Genomic DNA, 16,151 nt, shown 5'->3' on the forward strand with positions numbered 1-16,151 from the left:
CCAGTCTTCCTAGTATTGCAGCAGTAAACCAAAAATATGTACCACAATGCTTCCTACCTGTTGCAACTGTCAACTAAGGGCACCTAACTGTCACCTAGTCCTGGCCTAATCACTCAGCCTGAGCAGGAGCTTAGAGATCTTTAGGCAGTGGGGTTCAGGTGGTTCAGTTTGCAGTGTTTAATTCTTAGTCGGGTCACTAGCTCTATGTTCTTCATGTGTATGAGTGGGTTTCCTAGTGGTACTTGGGGCAGAAGAAGCCAAAAAACTTAATGTGACTGTGGTATTAATGGATGAATGAAACAAATATTACATAGACATACGTCTCAGATGGCTAAATAGCATTGCCCCTTATTTAGACAAAGTCCTCGCCATCTACATATGATCATCTATACACCATTATGGCTATGAAGGATGAAATATAAATGGGGGTGATAAAATGATAATACAGTACCTTTGGAATCACCTATATAACTATGGCCATCACCTTTATTTATTTACAAACGAGAAATACAAATATCCTTTAAAATATATAATTAGAAACAGTGCTAAATGATGTCATCCATTATACTAGTTGCTTAGTGATGAAAACTGTCACAAGCCAAAGTTTTCTAAATTATAAAAAAAAATATAATGTACTGCCCTGTTATAAACCATGAGAATACAAATCACATTGACGTTGCATTACCTGTATAAAAGCACTTGGTTTTTGGCCCTTTGCCTTTCTATAGTCATGAAAGTTTCAGTTGTCTTCTATTAGCTTTATATTTTTTAACAGGGGGTACATTATTCTCAGTATCACTTTTCTTTACACTGAAAATCAATAATTTGATCAGTAAAAGTGATCTCTTGATATGAGTACCTGGCCCAGTTAAATACTTATATTGATCCAGTCAGATGTCAGAATTCATTATTCTAATTGCACTAGCATTAATTGCTATCTACTAATAGGTTCTTAGCGGTACCATCACTGGACCTAATTGTATCCATGTTCCTAAGTTTAATATGCATGTACTGAAATAATGGACTTATAAAATAATGAAATGTACACTGAAAATAGTTTGTGATGGGCGAATTTCTCCCGTTTCGTCGAAAAATTTGCGACAAAATAGTGAAAATCAAAATTGACACCCGCGTACAATTTTGGATGTGCATCCGAAAAGTAGCTTGTATCAATTTTGAAGCTGGCGTTAAAGTCAATGGGCATCTGAATAGTGTTGATGCGTAGCGATTTTGCCGCGAGCGACTTTTCAGACGTGCGGCCAATTTCGCAGGAGAGTCGCAAATTTATTCATCGGTGGCGAAATGTGGAAATTCTCCGCAAATTCGCGACAGTCTAATTTATTTGTCCATCACTGAAAATTGTTTTTAACTGGAAACAAAATGCATTATAATGCAAAACAACCCAGTCTCCTTATCCTTTTTTGGGGAAATCACTTTTTTCTTTCATATTCAGAAATATTTCTTGCTCATGTAAGGTTCGGTACACTGTGTATTTTCCTCAATGCGTTTTTTTCCATTAGTGGCTATCACTAGTTAATTTACACGCCAGGCGCGAATTCGCGGTGAATGCAAATTCACTAAGATGTGGATTTTACTGAACGTTACCTCTTGCGCCAGACTTGCCTTCGCCACCTCAGACCAGGCGAAGTGCAATACAGTAGATAGGACTTCCTAAAAAAATAGTCAAAATTCTTTCCTTTTTCAGGGTAATAGGCTGAAAAAGAGTGTAAATTTTTTTGGGGTAACCGGCTTCCTGCCTACATTTCCTAACATATGGGACATAAACTATACAGTGGGCTCATGTGTAGGGCAATATAACAACTTTATTTTATTTTATTAAGGTTTCCCGGGCTTGTGTAATGTAATGTATTTGCTGCAACATATACGTCCATTGTACTTTAACTTCCCAACGTAGGTAACGATGTCGCAACTTCACTTCACTAGGCACAGTAATGCTAGTGCAACTTTTCCAGCTTTCGGCGCCCTGGACGCAACTTTAGATGTTAGTGAATTAGCGTTGTCCTGGCGTATCTAGGCCTGGCGAAGTGTTGCGCTGTGAGCAAAGCCGTTTCTGGCGAATTTTTTGAGGTTAGTGAATTTGCCCCATAGACTACTGAACCACAAGTGTACCTGAATAAGCACTTAGGGTCCTCTTCTACTCATATTTCAATTCCTATTCATTGGGCACCTATCTAGGTGATCACTGATCTTGACATTTGAATGTGACTCTAGAGAAAACAAAAGTCAAGTAGGTAAAATTACCCGTCCAATGCATTCTCCTTGTCTCAATCCCTATACAGGTAATTGGAAGCAATTTAGTGCCACCAAGTTCTACTTGTGTAGGGGGAATAAGAACAAAATTGTTTGTCTCTGCCCTCCCAGCCTTACTTGTCCCATTGTTTCATTGATAATGCAACTGGTGCATTCATTCAAGGGTATGATTATAATGTCCCTTAAATAGTATGGTTAGGCACAATATTTTGTTTGATTACACTTCTGGCTAAGAGTATACAAATAACTCCTGATGTAATTGCAACACTAAAAACAACATCAATGTGTAAAATAATGCATATAGAAAACCCACAGTATCATTCCCTTTGCATTCATTTCGGTTTCTGGTGGTGACAAATACCATACTCGAAAGAGCTAAACAACACTAATTCTCTATGTGTGTTTGGCAAAAAAACTATTTTTTCATTTTGTATTACATAATACAGTAAAGAAAACAGAATGTGACACAGCGCTCAGGAAGGAATGGTGACATCAAAAGGAACAGGCCAAATGTGCCAATCACTGGGATCGACAATAATAAATATTACTCATGTTTTTCCTCTAAAATAAAAGTAATGAGTGTTGGAAGCCTTGGGTCTTCATGGAAAAGTATTGCAGTGGTGAAGAATTTCTAAGCATTCCTGTAAATTAATAAGGCAATTTTGCATCCCCTCATAAACTATTTTTGTATAGAATTGCACCATGGTGGGACCTTTTAATAATAAAACAGGTACCAGAAACCATTTTATGTGAAAGGCATTTTCTTTTAGTTTAGAGGTAAGAAATGAACTCTAAAACACAGTAGATGAAGGAGGAGATTTATTTTATGTATAATTGCAATCATTTTTTTGCCCCACAAAATCACAATAAAAATGTAGCTGTGCATGCAGTTTTCATTATTGCGGGATTTGCTGTGATTTGTCTATATTTATCTAAATGACACTACCTTGAGATTCCAACCTTCTTTACCAGCATTCCTGTTATTACAGTGTTTTCATTTCTGACTAAGGAGAACTCAAGGGTTATGTGATACCACAACTGCTGTTGCACTCATGGGAAAAAGCACACAGTCATTGAACATATTGACACTTAATGGCAGTTGCATTTAAGGACACTTACTACTATATAGTTTCACATGGCACAGATGCATTTTCACACTGTGGAACCCTGGAGCTTTTTCTACCTTAAGCTAGAGGCAGGTCTTGGGTTCCTACAACAGGCAGTGTCAATTTGCATAGTATTTTCATGTGCCTAAAGAAGCACATTATTTTGACACCGAGCCCTAGAAATGACAACATCCAGACTTAGCACAATTGCATGCATTTTGACTCATCGGCTGCAATTGCATTGGACACAACTCCTCCTGATGTCCATGATTATACTGAAATTGTGTTTGTAGGGGTCTGGTAAATTAGCCACCCCTAATAATTTTGGCAGGCAAATACCCAGTGCTGTGAGCGTTGGTTTTCCTTTGAAACTTCGAAACCAGTGGTATAGATGCCTAAATAGGTCCTAACAGCAGACCTATTTCATTATTCTGCCTTAAAGGAAAACTATACCCCCCAAACAATGTAGGTCTCTATTAAAAGATACTGAGTAAAACAGCTCATGTGTAAAACCCTGCTTCATGTAAATGAACCATTATCATAATAATATACTTTTTTAGTAGTATGTGCCTTTGGGTAATCCTAAATAGAAAATTGCCATTTTAAAAAATAAGGGCCGCCCCCTGAGATCGTAAGATTCACTGTGCACACATACAAACCACATGAGCCAATTAACAGACAGAGTTCTGCCTTTTGCTTCCTCTCTTCTTCCTGTTACAGTTAGTGTTGTAGTATTTCTGGTCAGGTGATCTCTGAGGCAGCACAGATAAAGTCACGAAATGGTGGTTCAAGGCAAGAGATGTAAAAGGGCAATATTAATGTAAATATATTCCAGTTTGGTAAGATTCTTTAATATGTCATTCAATTTGATATAAATCTGTTGCTTAAGTATTCATTTTGGGGGTATAGTTTTCCTTTAAGCTGTGCCCTTGGTGTTCACAATAGTGACCAGTAGATGGCACTGTGCTAAAGTATAAAACCCTTGGTAGCCATGCATTCAGGGTCCATTGCTTTAGCCCTTACCAAGCTGGCCAGAAGGGAATGGGTGTTGGAACCTAGTTACTTTGGGCCTAGTAAAGGATAAGTTATTCTCTGTAGGTTATTTAGTTAAGCAGTCTAAGGCTCCGACAACGAGAGTCAGAGGGATTAAGATCCTGGGTACTAATTGCCCAGAAGTAGGGTCTAAGTGTACAGACTTAGGGATGTAGAGATTCCACTTAGGGAAAAGGCTGAAAGTTGGGTGTACCTTCATTTGCTGCTGTGTGTGCCCTTGCCTGCAGGGACTGAGCTGTTAATTTGGTGCTTGTGAGTATATGCTATCCTATGTTGCTATATGTTCCTGTTATTTCTATAAACTTCTATGTGGAATAGCACTCTATTACAGTTGCACTACACCCTGCCTCCACACAGTTTGAGAGGGCTTACACCTTGAGAGAAAGGTGCACAAATAGTAAGCTCATAGTATTGATGGTGCCACTCAATTTACTATAGCGCTACACATGGAAAAAGTGTGTTGAGTAAAAAAAAAATTCTTGGCAAATTTTATCTGAAATTTCACTTTCCACATTACAGCCGATTAAGCAAATTACCCTTTCACCTTCCCTCATGGGAAGTAAGCTTCATGAATGACCTTCCCTTGGGAGATTTTTAACCCTGCTCTTTAGAGAACTTGTCAGTCCCCTTCAGCTATTGATTGGGCAGCTATTATTAGACCAATTCAGAAACCAGTGAGCTCTCAACTCAAACAGGAGTGGTCAGCAAGTCAGCAGCTAATATCAGACCATGTATTTGTGGGCAGCTTCAATCCTGAGAATGGATAAAATGGATGGAGCAATAATATCTGAACAGTGCGGCTTGGCTAGAACTACAAACATAATAAATAAAAATTATTTTCACACATCTTTACTTAAGACCTGAACATATTTGTAAACTCCCCACAACAGAAAATATATCTTAGGAATATTGCATTTTTAACTAGTTAGGAATATGCAGAAACAGATGTCTTGCCAACGATGGTTTCATTCATCTTCCACAATAAAGCATTATCGCTCTAAATCCAGAGGGTGTTTGTGCCCCCACAGCTATGAATGTTACTATTGAACCAAAGCTTGAGAATATATCTTATGAAATATAGAATTTTTAACTGGTTGTGAATGTGTAGAAGCTGGTATTTTATCCTGCCATTATTACATTCATGTGCCACAGTGAAATGTATTCCTAAAGAAGGGGATTAAGTTACTGAATTTTAAATCATATTCTTACATGATACAACCTTGACCAGCTCTAATATCTAATAAATTCAATGGCTTGACATTCATGAAGCCAAGTCAGTAGGAAGAAAACTGCTTAGAAGCTTTTCTCGTAGAAAAATAAATGTTGGAAATACAGCAACTTTCTGAAGGATGATTTGCATTTTAAATCAATTACTTATAATCTTAGTCTCATACTAAGGCTCCTTGAACACAAAGGGGCACATTTACTAAGGGTCAAATATTGAGGGTTAATAAACCCTCAAATTCGACCCTCGAAGTAAAAGCCTTTGAATTTGAATATCGAATTCAAAGGATTTTAGCGCAAATCGTTCGATCGAACGATAAAATCCTTCAAATCGAACGATTCGAACGATTTTAAGCGACCGATCGAAGGATTTTTCTCGGATCTAAAAAAGCTTAGAAAAGTGATGGGGAAGGTCCCTATAGGCTAACATTATACCTCAGTAGGTTTAAACTGCCGAGGTATGTAGCAGTGGCGTAACTAGTTGTTACTGGGCCCCATAGCAAATTCAATTTAGGGCCCCAAAATATTTATAATTTGGCCTATTTTACCAAGATATATTAAAATTGCTAATTAATTAGGGTCTCACTGTTCCCCCTACACTCCTGGGCCCCCCTGCAACCGCAGGGTCTGCTTCCTCTATAGTTACGCCCCTGGTATGTAGTCAAAGTTTTTTTTAAAGAGACAGTACTTCGACTATCGAATGGTCGAACGATTTTTACTTCGAATCGTTCGAACCGAAGTCGAAGGTCGTAGTCGCCTATCCGATGGTTGAAGTACCCAAAAAAAAATTCAAAATTCGAAGTTTTTTTCATTCGAATCCTTCACTCAAGCTTAGTAAATGTGCCCCAAAGTGTTACAGAACTGCTAACAAAATCCTAAACAGACATTCTGTGCAACATACTGGTACTTCCAAGTTTATATTATATTTCTACCTGACATACAAATAAACCCGATTGAAGAATTTTAAGACCTAATAATTTGTTTCTAACTAACTGTTTATAATCCTCTAGAGCGAGCTTAAATTGGAAAACTGTTCTAGGTAAGGCCACTACCAGAGATACAAGAAAAGATGGGTGGGTACAAAGAACACAGCGCAGGGTAGTGTGGCCGTTTGGTAGCATGGCAGTTTGCATTCATTATTATAACCACCCCTGTTTGTTTGATTTATTCAATGCTGGGCTGTACAGTGCTATGTAGTTCTTTATTATTAAAAATATTTAAAATACATTTATTTTAATATACACATATGGGATCTGTTATCTGAACACCTGTTATCCTGAAAGATTGGAAAGATGGAAAGACTGTCTCCCATTTTATCCAAATAATCCAAATTTTTAAAAATGATTTCCTTTTTCGCTGTAATAATAAAACAGCAGCTTGTACTTGATCCAAACTAAGTTGTAAGTCATTTCTTATTGGAAGCAAAAGCAGACTATTGGGTTTATTTAATGTTTACATGGTTTTCTAGTGGACTCAAGGTATGAAGATTCAAATTACGGAAAGATCCATTATCCAGAAAGCCCCAGCTCTTGAGCATTCTGGATAACATAGCTAAACAAAAGTTAGCATTAACACTTGCTCTGGAGTTTCGTTAAATATTTAGTCACAAAATATGCTTTGTGATTGTGAAATTGCATTACATACACTGCGAATGCTCGCAAACTTTGCAAGGAAGGAGTGGAGGTCTGTAATCAAAAATGATGCAAACATGGTTGCTAAGGTGTCTGGAAACGTTTTTTTCATTAAAGGGATCCTGTCATCGGAAAACATGTTTTTTTCCAAACGCACCAGTTAATAGTGCTACTCCAGGAGAATTCTGCACTGAAATCCATTTCTCAAAAGTGCAGATTTTTTTATATTCAATTTTAAAATCTGACATGGGGCTAGCTAGACATTTTGTCAATTTCCCAGCTGCCCCTGGTCATGTGACTTGTGCCTGCACTTTAGGAGAGAAATGCTTTCTGGCAGGCTGCTGTTTTTCCTTGTTTTTCAATGTAACTGAAGGAGTCTCAGTGGGACATGGGTTTTTACTATTGAGTGTTGTTCTTAGATCTACCAGGCAGCTGTTATCTTGTGTTAGGGAGCTGTTATCTGGTTACCTTCCCATTGTTCTTTTGTTTGGCTGCTGGGGGGGGGGAAGGGGGTGATATCACTCCAACTTGTAGTATAGCAGTAAAGAGTGACTGAAGTTTATCAGAGCACAAGTCATATGACTTGGGGCAGCTGGGAAATTGACAATATGTCTAGCCCCATGTCAGATTTCAAAATTGAATATAAACAAATCTGTTTGTTCTTTTGAGAAATGGATTTCAGTGCAGAATTCTGCTGGATGGCAGTATCCCTTTAACAACATATATTATGTTCCCCAATACAAAATAGACAAGATGTGTAATGACCCTCAAGAGAACCAGGTTAAAACAATTGGATGGATGTCCCTAATATATCAGTTTAATAAAGGTTATGTTTTAGGGCCATCCATCAGAATTGGTCTAAACGTGTCTTTTTGAGGGGGTTGTTGATCCACTGAGGGTTATCACATTGCTTGTTGTCTATGTATTCAATAAAATAATGAATTGCATCAACATGAGTTCTCCATTGAATCTTTTTAGATAACCAGCATTGACCCTTATAGACATCAAGATTTGTGAGATGTTTATTTTTGCATAATTGTGTTTGTGTTACCATTACACCATGCCCAGCTCTTTATTATGCCTCCCTCATTCCTCCTAGGAATTGTATATCTCTAAATAATGAATTTCCTGAGATGCATCTATTTGGAAAGTAATCTCAGTTGAAGGCAAATAGATATATTTGGGTTTTAGGAGCTGGTGCTTTCTTGAAGGACATTGAATTAAGTCATAAATGACCACATTCTTTAGGGCATACTGATGTTCAAAAATGAAACATTTATTAGTTTGGATCCAAATTGTTGATATTGATGGTATAGCTCTAAAAAATGTAAAATGGTTTATCATTATTAGTGATGGGCAAATCTGACGCGTTTCACCGAAAATTTGGCGATGAATTTGCCAAATACATGTCTAATTTTTTTTGAAGTGCAACAAATTGTTTTTTTTTTTTTTTGACGTGTAAATTTTTCGAAGCTCAACAATTTTATTTACCAACTAGAGTCTATGGGAGTCTTTTTCGTGACGAAACCTGGTGAAAAATATTGCTCAAAACGAATCATTATACCTAAACAAATTTTGAAAACTGTGGACCATATTTTAGTTCAGCTTTCTAAATAAGTCGTCATGCAAAAAATAAATAGCTGTACGAGTCTGGAATCCATTCTATTAGCTGTATTAGGGTCATGGTACATAAAATTCACACTTTAATTATAGTAGGTCATAAAATAACACACTGTATTTATAGAATCAATTTGATGTAAATTACACTGACTCTGAGAAAGGAAAATAACTTACAGAGATAAATTCTCAATAATAACTTCCCCTGGGAACAGGCAGGCATTATTAACTCCTGATAATATACTGTGCACTATGTAGATAAGAACATCGAAAGTTCAGACATAAGAAACATTCTGTTTCCTAAAATATTTGTGCTCAGAAATAGAACTACAGTTGCTTGGCCCTTATAATTTCTTCTGAAAAAGTCTTAGGCAGATTGGCAAAACTGGTTACAAATATATAAAATGCTAGCACACACTTTGCTGGAAATTCCATTTTTTTCATTGGTGTCCAAGCAACCATTCCCATAACCACTGAAAGATACAGTTTCTATTTTGTTATGTTTGTTTGTTTTGTTCTACATTAAATCTAATTTAGTGCTTCGTTTTCCGAAGTCACCCGATGTTCCATCCCGGCTGCGATTCAGATTCTAGCTGGCGGCAAGACTTTTCGGGGAGAATAGTCGCCCGAATAAGAGGCGATATGTCACCGGCCGACTAAATTTCCCGAAATCTTAGAGTGTGCCCATACCCTAATAAGTTTACCAATGTACTGGTAATTTGATAAATTGCCTGTGTTCTATTGAACACAGAATTAATAAAACAAAAACAATTACAATTAATTGAATCTGAATCTTGAGTGGAGCAAATAACTGAACCCAGGGAATTCTGCCTTTTTGAATGGATACCCAGTCACTATTAGGTTAAAACTTCATCCAACAAACAGATTTCTCATACAACTTATAGTCTCTAATAGTTTTCTCTGTTCTCTAAAATATTTCCAACTACAGACCTTACTCTCAGGGCAGAGAGACAACTCTCATCTTTGGGAGAGAGACTCCCATTCTCTAGTCAGATTCAAGGGCAATTTTTTCACCCCCAATCCAAATTCTAAAAATCCTTTTTTTTTACTTTTTCAGGTTTTCCTGCCACAACTGTTATCACAATAAATAATAGATATTATCTTTCTTTATTAGATATTTCCTAATTTAAAAAAAAAATTATATTCATTACAAGTAGTGATAAGTGAATCTGACCTGTTCGACGAAGATTTGCGAAACCATGAAAAAATTGTCAAATGGTTTATGGGTGACATTGTTTTTGACGTGCAACATTTTTTTTCACCCATTTGAATCTATGGGTGTCTTTTTCACAGTGAAAACTGGCAAGAAAAAAAAATCTCTCATTACTACCGATAATTACAAGCAATATATGCTGAACAAAAGACAGCTCTTCAAATAGTTCAAGTGGGTTGGATGTCATTACAAAGTAGAATGAACAACTACAGTACCATAGAGTGTCAGTATGTTTGATTGAGAACGCTGATGCAGGGTTCTAAATTAGGGACAGTAGTTTAAATATTTCAATTCCTATCTCAAACCCTGAAGTATCAGTACTGGGAAATATAGTCCAAGGCCGATGTGTGCAGTTGCAGTTTTGGACATAATTAGTGATGGGCAAATCTGTCCCTGTAATTCTCGAAACAGTGGAAAAAAATCGTGAAATGGCGAAAATTTGTGAAACACATTGTCAATGGGCGTCAATATAATTCTGACGCGCCAATTTTTGACGTGAGCGTCAATTTTTCTACATGCTACTATTTTGTCCAAATACATTAAAGTCAATGGGGGTCCTAATCATTTTTAAATACACTTAAGAAAAAAATTGTGCACGCATCAATTTTTATGCGTGCGTCAATTTTGATGCCCAACAAATTTTTTTGTTGCAGTCCATCACTAATAATAATCCATTGAATTATATTGTGAATAAAGTACCCCCTCTTGTAAAATATAAGGATATTATAAGTTACCGAGGAGTTTCATGACCATATAAAAACACGAGGCCGAAGGCCGAGTGTTTTTATACAGGTCATGGAACTCCGAGGTAACTTCTAATATCCTCATATTTTACAACTGGGGGTACTTTATTTATTATAATACACAAATTTTAGTAAGTCATGTGACAGAAATGACATCACTACTCACCGTTTATAACTGATGACATCACTACTCACCGTTTATAAGGATATAATTTACAGGATATTTATGGCTTTTGTGTATTATATATCTTTATAGAATGCAGAGACACCCTAGAAGTGGATAAACTCAACAAATCTTTTCTACAGCTATCTTTTCAAGAACCTTTTGGTAATATAAAGAGTATATATAAATCTCTAAGCTGCAATCTTTCCTTTGTATTATTACTATAGAATGGCATTTATATACTGTAGAGTAATTTATCTTTGTCCTACTGTAGAGTTATTTATCTTTGTCCAAATTGAAAATACATCCATGAATACACATTTGCCTTAATATAACAGCACTGTATTCCGTAGAGTTGGGGGGAGAGACACTTAGGCCTTATGTTAGGGAGCGACAGCCTTATTTATCTTCCACCACCCAGAGGTTTTTAATCCAGCACAAAGTATAGAATGAGCACCCCTCTTTGCGCCCCTTAGTGCTCTTGCACTTGAGTCAGGGTCTTAGTAAAGGAACTTTATAAATGTAGTGTAATAAAGGTGCAAAGTTTACTAGAAGTCCAGTTTCTTATTTTGCTGGTCAAATTAAATGCAGTAATTGGCGAGACCCCTAAAACTGAATGATTTCTGGAAAAAATAGGGTTGAAGGAAATATGTTTTTCAGACTCACATGATTTCAGTAACTTCATCTTTATGAAGTGACCCACCATCCACCAAAGTATCATTACCATAAAGGAAATATTCATCTAAATGGGAATGGTGTAGATGTGCCAAATCTAAAATAGTATGTTCCTTTGTGTGTATAGGTATGGGACTTGTCATCCAGAATGATTGGGATCAGTGATTTCCTGGATAACGAATCTTTTCCATACCTGAAATCTGCTCAAAACAATTTAAACATTAAATTTGTTTTGTCTCCAGTAAGGATTAATTATATCTTATTTGGAATCATGTACAAGTAACTTTTAATATTACACAAAAATAAAGGAAATCGTTTAAAAAAAATGAATTATTTCATTATCATGGAGTCTATAGGAGATGTCCGTTCTTAAATTCAGAACTTTCTGTACAAAAGGCTTCCGGATAGTGGATTCAATACCTGCAAATATTGTTTGCGGAATTGTGTGGCCAGCATGAGTATTTAATGTGGGCACCAGCAGGATTTAAGCCTGAATTACAACACTATAAAGTCTCCTAAGTAATTTGATATTACATAGATGACATCAAATCCTTGTAGAGTCACGCTCTGGATCGCAACAGCTGCATGATACCATGCGCCTGTCATGGCTGGCTTATCCTCTTACTGTTTGTTTGCTGAAGCTTACACAATGCAGTGGGAACATATGTTCTTAGCTGTTGTGTTAAGAGTCCCTGTAAAAGCACAATTGCACATTTAAATGTCTGCAGCTGCTTCTTAAATCAGACAAATGCCTGCTATAGAAAAGAAAATGGAATACTGAGCAGAACGCACTCAAATATGAGGACATCTGGAAAATTAGGTCACACTCTAGCATTTGGAACGTTATTGGCAAAATTTACAAATCATTTACATTTAAGGTGATCTGCATTGGGACGTTACCTTACTTAACCATTCTGCATGGCTATTGAAGTTGTAGCTGTTCCTCATTGACGGTGAATACTGTGATGCACCACAAGGGCAACAATAAAGGGTTTATTTAAGTTTGTAATGTTTTCTGTTGTTATGATCCATCTCTTGTACATATTCTTGGGTGAATATCCTAACTGGAGTAAACTCTGGAGTGTGCTCTCACAGTGTCAATAGTCCCATTTATGCTACCGGCAATGTAAGAGTCAAAAATGGAGGTGTTGACACCTCTGCGGCTTTAGGGGTAAACTTATCAAAAAATGAAGTTCCGCCACTAGAGTGAAATTCCGCATCTCTCCATTCCATGGGTGAAAATGAAAGTTCACCCTTTGATAAATACGCCTATAAAAATCCCATAGAAATGAATGGAGAGTGGCGGAATTTCACTCTAGTGGCGGAACTTCACTATTAACTTCACTCTTTGATAAATATACCCCATAGTGTTCTCACTTGCTAATGGGGCATGTAATGTGCAATGTGCACCCCAACTCTGAGGGAAGCCATTCTGACAGCATTCCATTACCCCATGTTTAGCCACAGCGCTCACACTATATCAGGGATGCCGCTAATGGTATGGGACCTGTTATCCAGAATGCTCAGGACTTGGGTTTTTTTGGATAATGGATCTTCTTTAATTTGTATCTTTATACCTTCAGTCTACTAGAAAATCATGTAAACATTAAATAAACCCCAAAAGTTGGCTTTGCTTCCAATATGGATTAATTATATCTTAGTTTGAATCAAGTACAAGGTACTGGTTTATTATTATAGAGAAAATGGAAACCATTTCTTAAATTTTTTAATTATTTCATTATAATGGAGTCTATGGGAGATGGCCATTTTGTAATTCAGAGATTTCTAGATGACGGGTTTCCAGATAACCGATCCCATACCTGTAGATTTAACATTGTAGCTTGATTTTCTTTTAGCTTTTTTAGTGAGCTTTTCTTAGTTGGATGAGTTTATATGTCATTGTGAATGATTGGGAAGTGTGGTATCCTTCAATGGAAAACTGACATTAGGGGGCACATTTACTAAGCTCGAGTGAAGGATTCGAAGTAAAAAAACGTTGAATTTCAACGTTTTTTTTTGGGGTACTTCGACCATCGAATAGGCTACTTTGACCTTCGAGTATGACTTCAAACGATTCGAAATAAAAATCGTTCGAATATTCGATCATTCCATAGTCAAAGTACTGTCTCTTTAAAAAAAACTTTGACTATCTACTTTGCCACTTTAAACCTACCGAGCTACAATGTTAGCCTATAGGGACCTTCCCCATAAGTTTGATAAACTTTTTCTGATTGAAGGAAAATCCTTCGATCGATGGATTAAAATCCTTCGAAGGATTTAATCATTCAATCGAACGATTTTTCCTTTGATCGTTCGATCGAAGTATTTGCGGTAAACCCTTTGACTTCGATATTCCAAGTCGAAGGATTTTACTTCGAGGGTCGAATATCGAGGGTTAATTAACCCTTGATATTCGACCCTTAGTAAATGTGCCCCTAGCTGTTCCATATGAAAATTTAGTAAACATTCAGCATTACAGCTCAAGGAATGATTAATGCACTACCATGTGCCACAGTAAAGCCCAATAAAACCCCAAGGAAACCTTGGGACATACTACCAAGATGGCAGAGCAGTGCTTAATGAACAATGTTTACTTATCTCAAGCAAAAGGGCAGCAATTGATTAGACTGGGAGTGCCCAACATAGTGGCCTCATTGTATTAATCTTTCCCTGTATTTTAAGGCATGGGGCTTCAAATTACTGAAAAACTCCTCATCTAGATAACAGATACCATACATTCTGTATGTTCTTATACACTGTATGAGTATGTGGGTGAATATTTATATATGTAGGATGCTCTGGACCAGCGGCGATCCTTGCCTTTATGCCGCCTGAGGCTGCCTTCCATTGCTGCCCCCACCCCTCCTCACGGCGCTCACATTTTCAGTGCTGGAGGGGGTCGGGGGGCACTGCTGCCTGAGGGGAGTGGCTCGCCTCATTGGCGGAGCACCCCTGCTCGGGACCTGGGGTTTCCCTGATAAGGGATCTTTGTGTAATATGGATCACCATATTTTGTCTACTAAAAAATGTATTTAAATATTAACTAAACTTAATAGGATTGATTTGCCTCCTGTAAGTATTAATTATATCTTGATTGAGATCAAGTACAAGGTACTGTTTTATGATTACCGATAATTTTTTTTTTAATAATTTGATTTAAATAGAGTCTATGGGAATGGGGGAGGACCTTCCTGTAATTTGGAGCTTTCTGGATCACATGTTTCCTCATAATGGACCACATACCTGTATTACAAAAAAATATATAGTATCAGACAGATATTAACAATTTCTGATCTAAATAAGAGAGAATATAAGGGTCGCTCAAAGGAAAACTATACTCCTGAACACTGTACTGTAGGTCTCTTTAAAAAGATATTGCATAAAACAGATCATATGTAAAGCCCTACTTTATGTACATAAACAATTTTCATGATAATATACTTTTTAGTAGCCATTGGGTAACCATAAATAGAAAATTGCCATTTTAAAAAATAAGGGCCGTCCCCTGGGATTCACGGTGCACACAAACTAACCAAACAAACCATGAATGTTTGGTCACAGGAGCCAACTAACAGACAAAGTTCTGCCTTTTGCTTCCACACTTCTCACTGTTACAGTTAGAGTTGTAGTATTTCTGGTCAGGTGACCACTGAAGCAGCACACACTAGTGACGGGCGAATAAATTCGGCAGGCATGGATTCATGGCAAAATTCTGCGTTTCGACCAATAGTCACGTGAATAAAAATTGTCGCTCACATCAAATTTTTTTTGACGCCCATTTCAATGCGTTTCGCAAATTTTCGCCATTTTGAGAATTATTCGACGAAGCAAAATGGGACAGATTCACACATCACTAACCATCACAAAATTGTGGTTAAAGACAAGTGATGTAAAAGGGCAATATTTACTTAAATATATATATACCAGTTTGATAAGGTTTCATAATATGCCGCTTAATTTGATATAAACTAAAATCTGTTGCTAAAGTATTCATTTTGGGGGTATAGTTTTCCTTTAAAGATCCCTGGGGCCCTCCCCAGGGGAAGAGTACTGTGATCCTTGCCGCAGTGTCAGGAAGTGCAGATTAGCCCTGTCTTTACCATGTTACAGACCACATTATGGCCTACAGATCCCTAACTGGATCTGAATGACAGTTAGGGGACAAGTAAGGAAACCCGGAGGGGGACAACTACATGCCTTTTCAAGCGGTAGCTCAATTCCTCTTCTCTCTTAAAAGGAGCAAAAAGGCCTGTGGTTTTTCTGCAGCAACAACACAATGTGAAAAGTGCAAAAGCAGCAAATTGCTGCCCATTTTTACACTTTGCACACTGTAATGGTGATGTGGTGATGTGATGTGGTCTTGTAATCCATTATAAAGGGTATAAAAGGTGTCTATTCTGTTTTAAATGGTTGGATTCTAGTGGTAGGGAAATG

This window comes from Xenopus laevis, chromosome 2S, assembly GCF_017654675.1.
Source record: "Xenopus laevis strain J_2021 chromosome 2S, Xenopus_laevis_v10.1, whole genome shotgun sequence".
NCBI lineage: Eukaryota > Metazoa > Chordata > Amphibia > Anura > Pipidae > Xenopus > Xenopus laevis.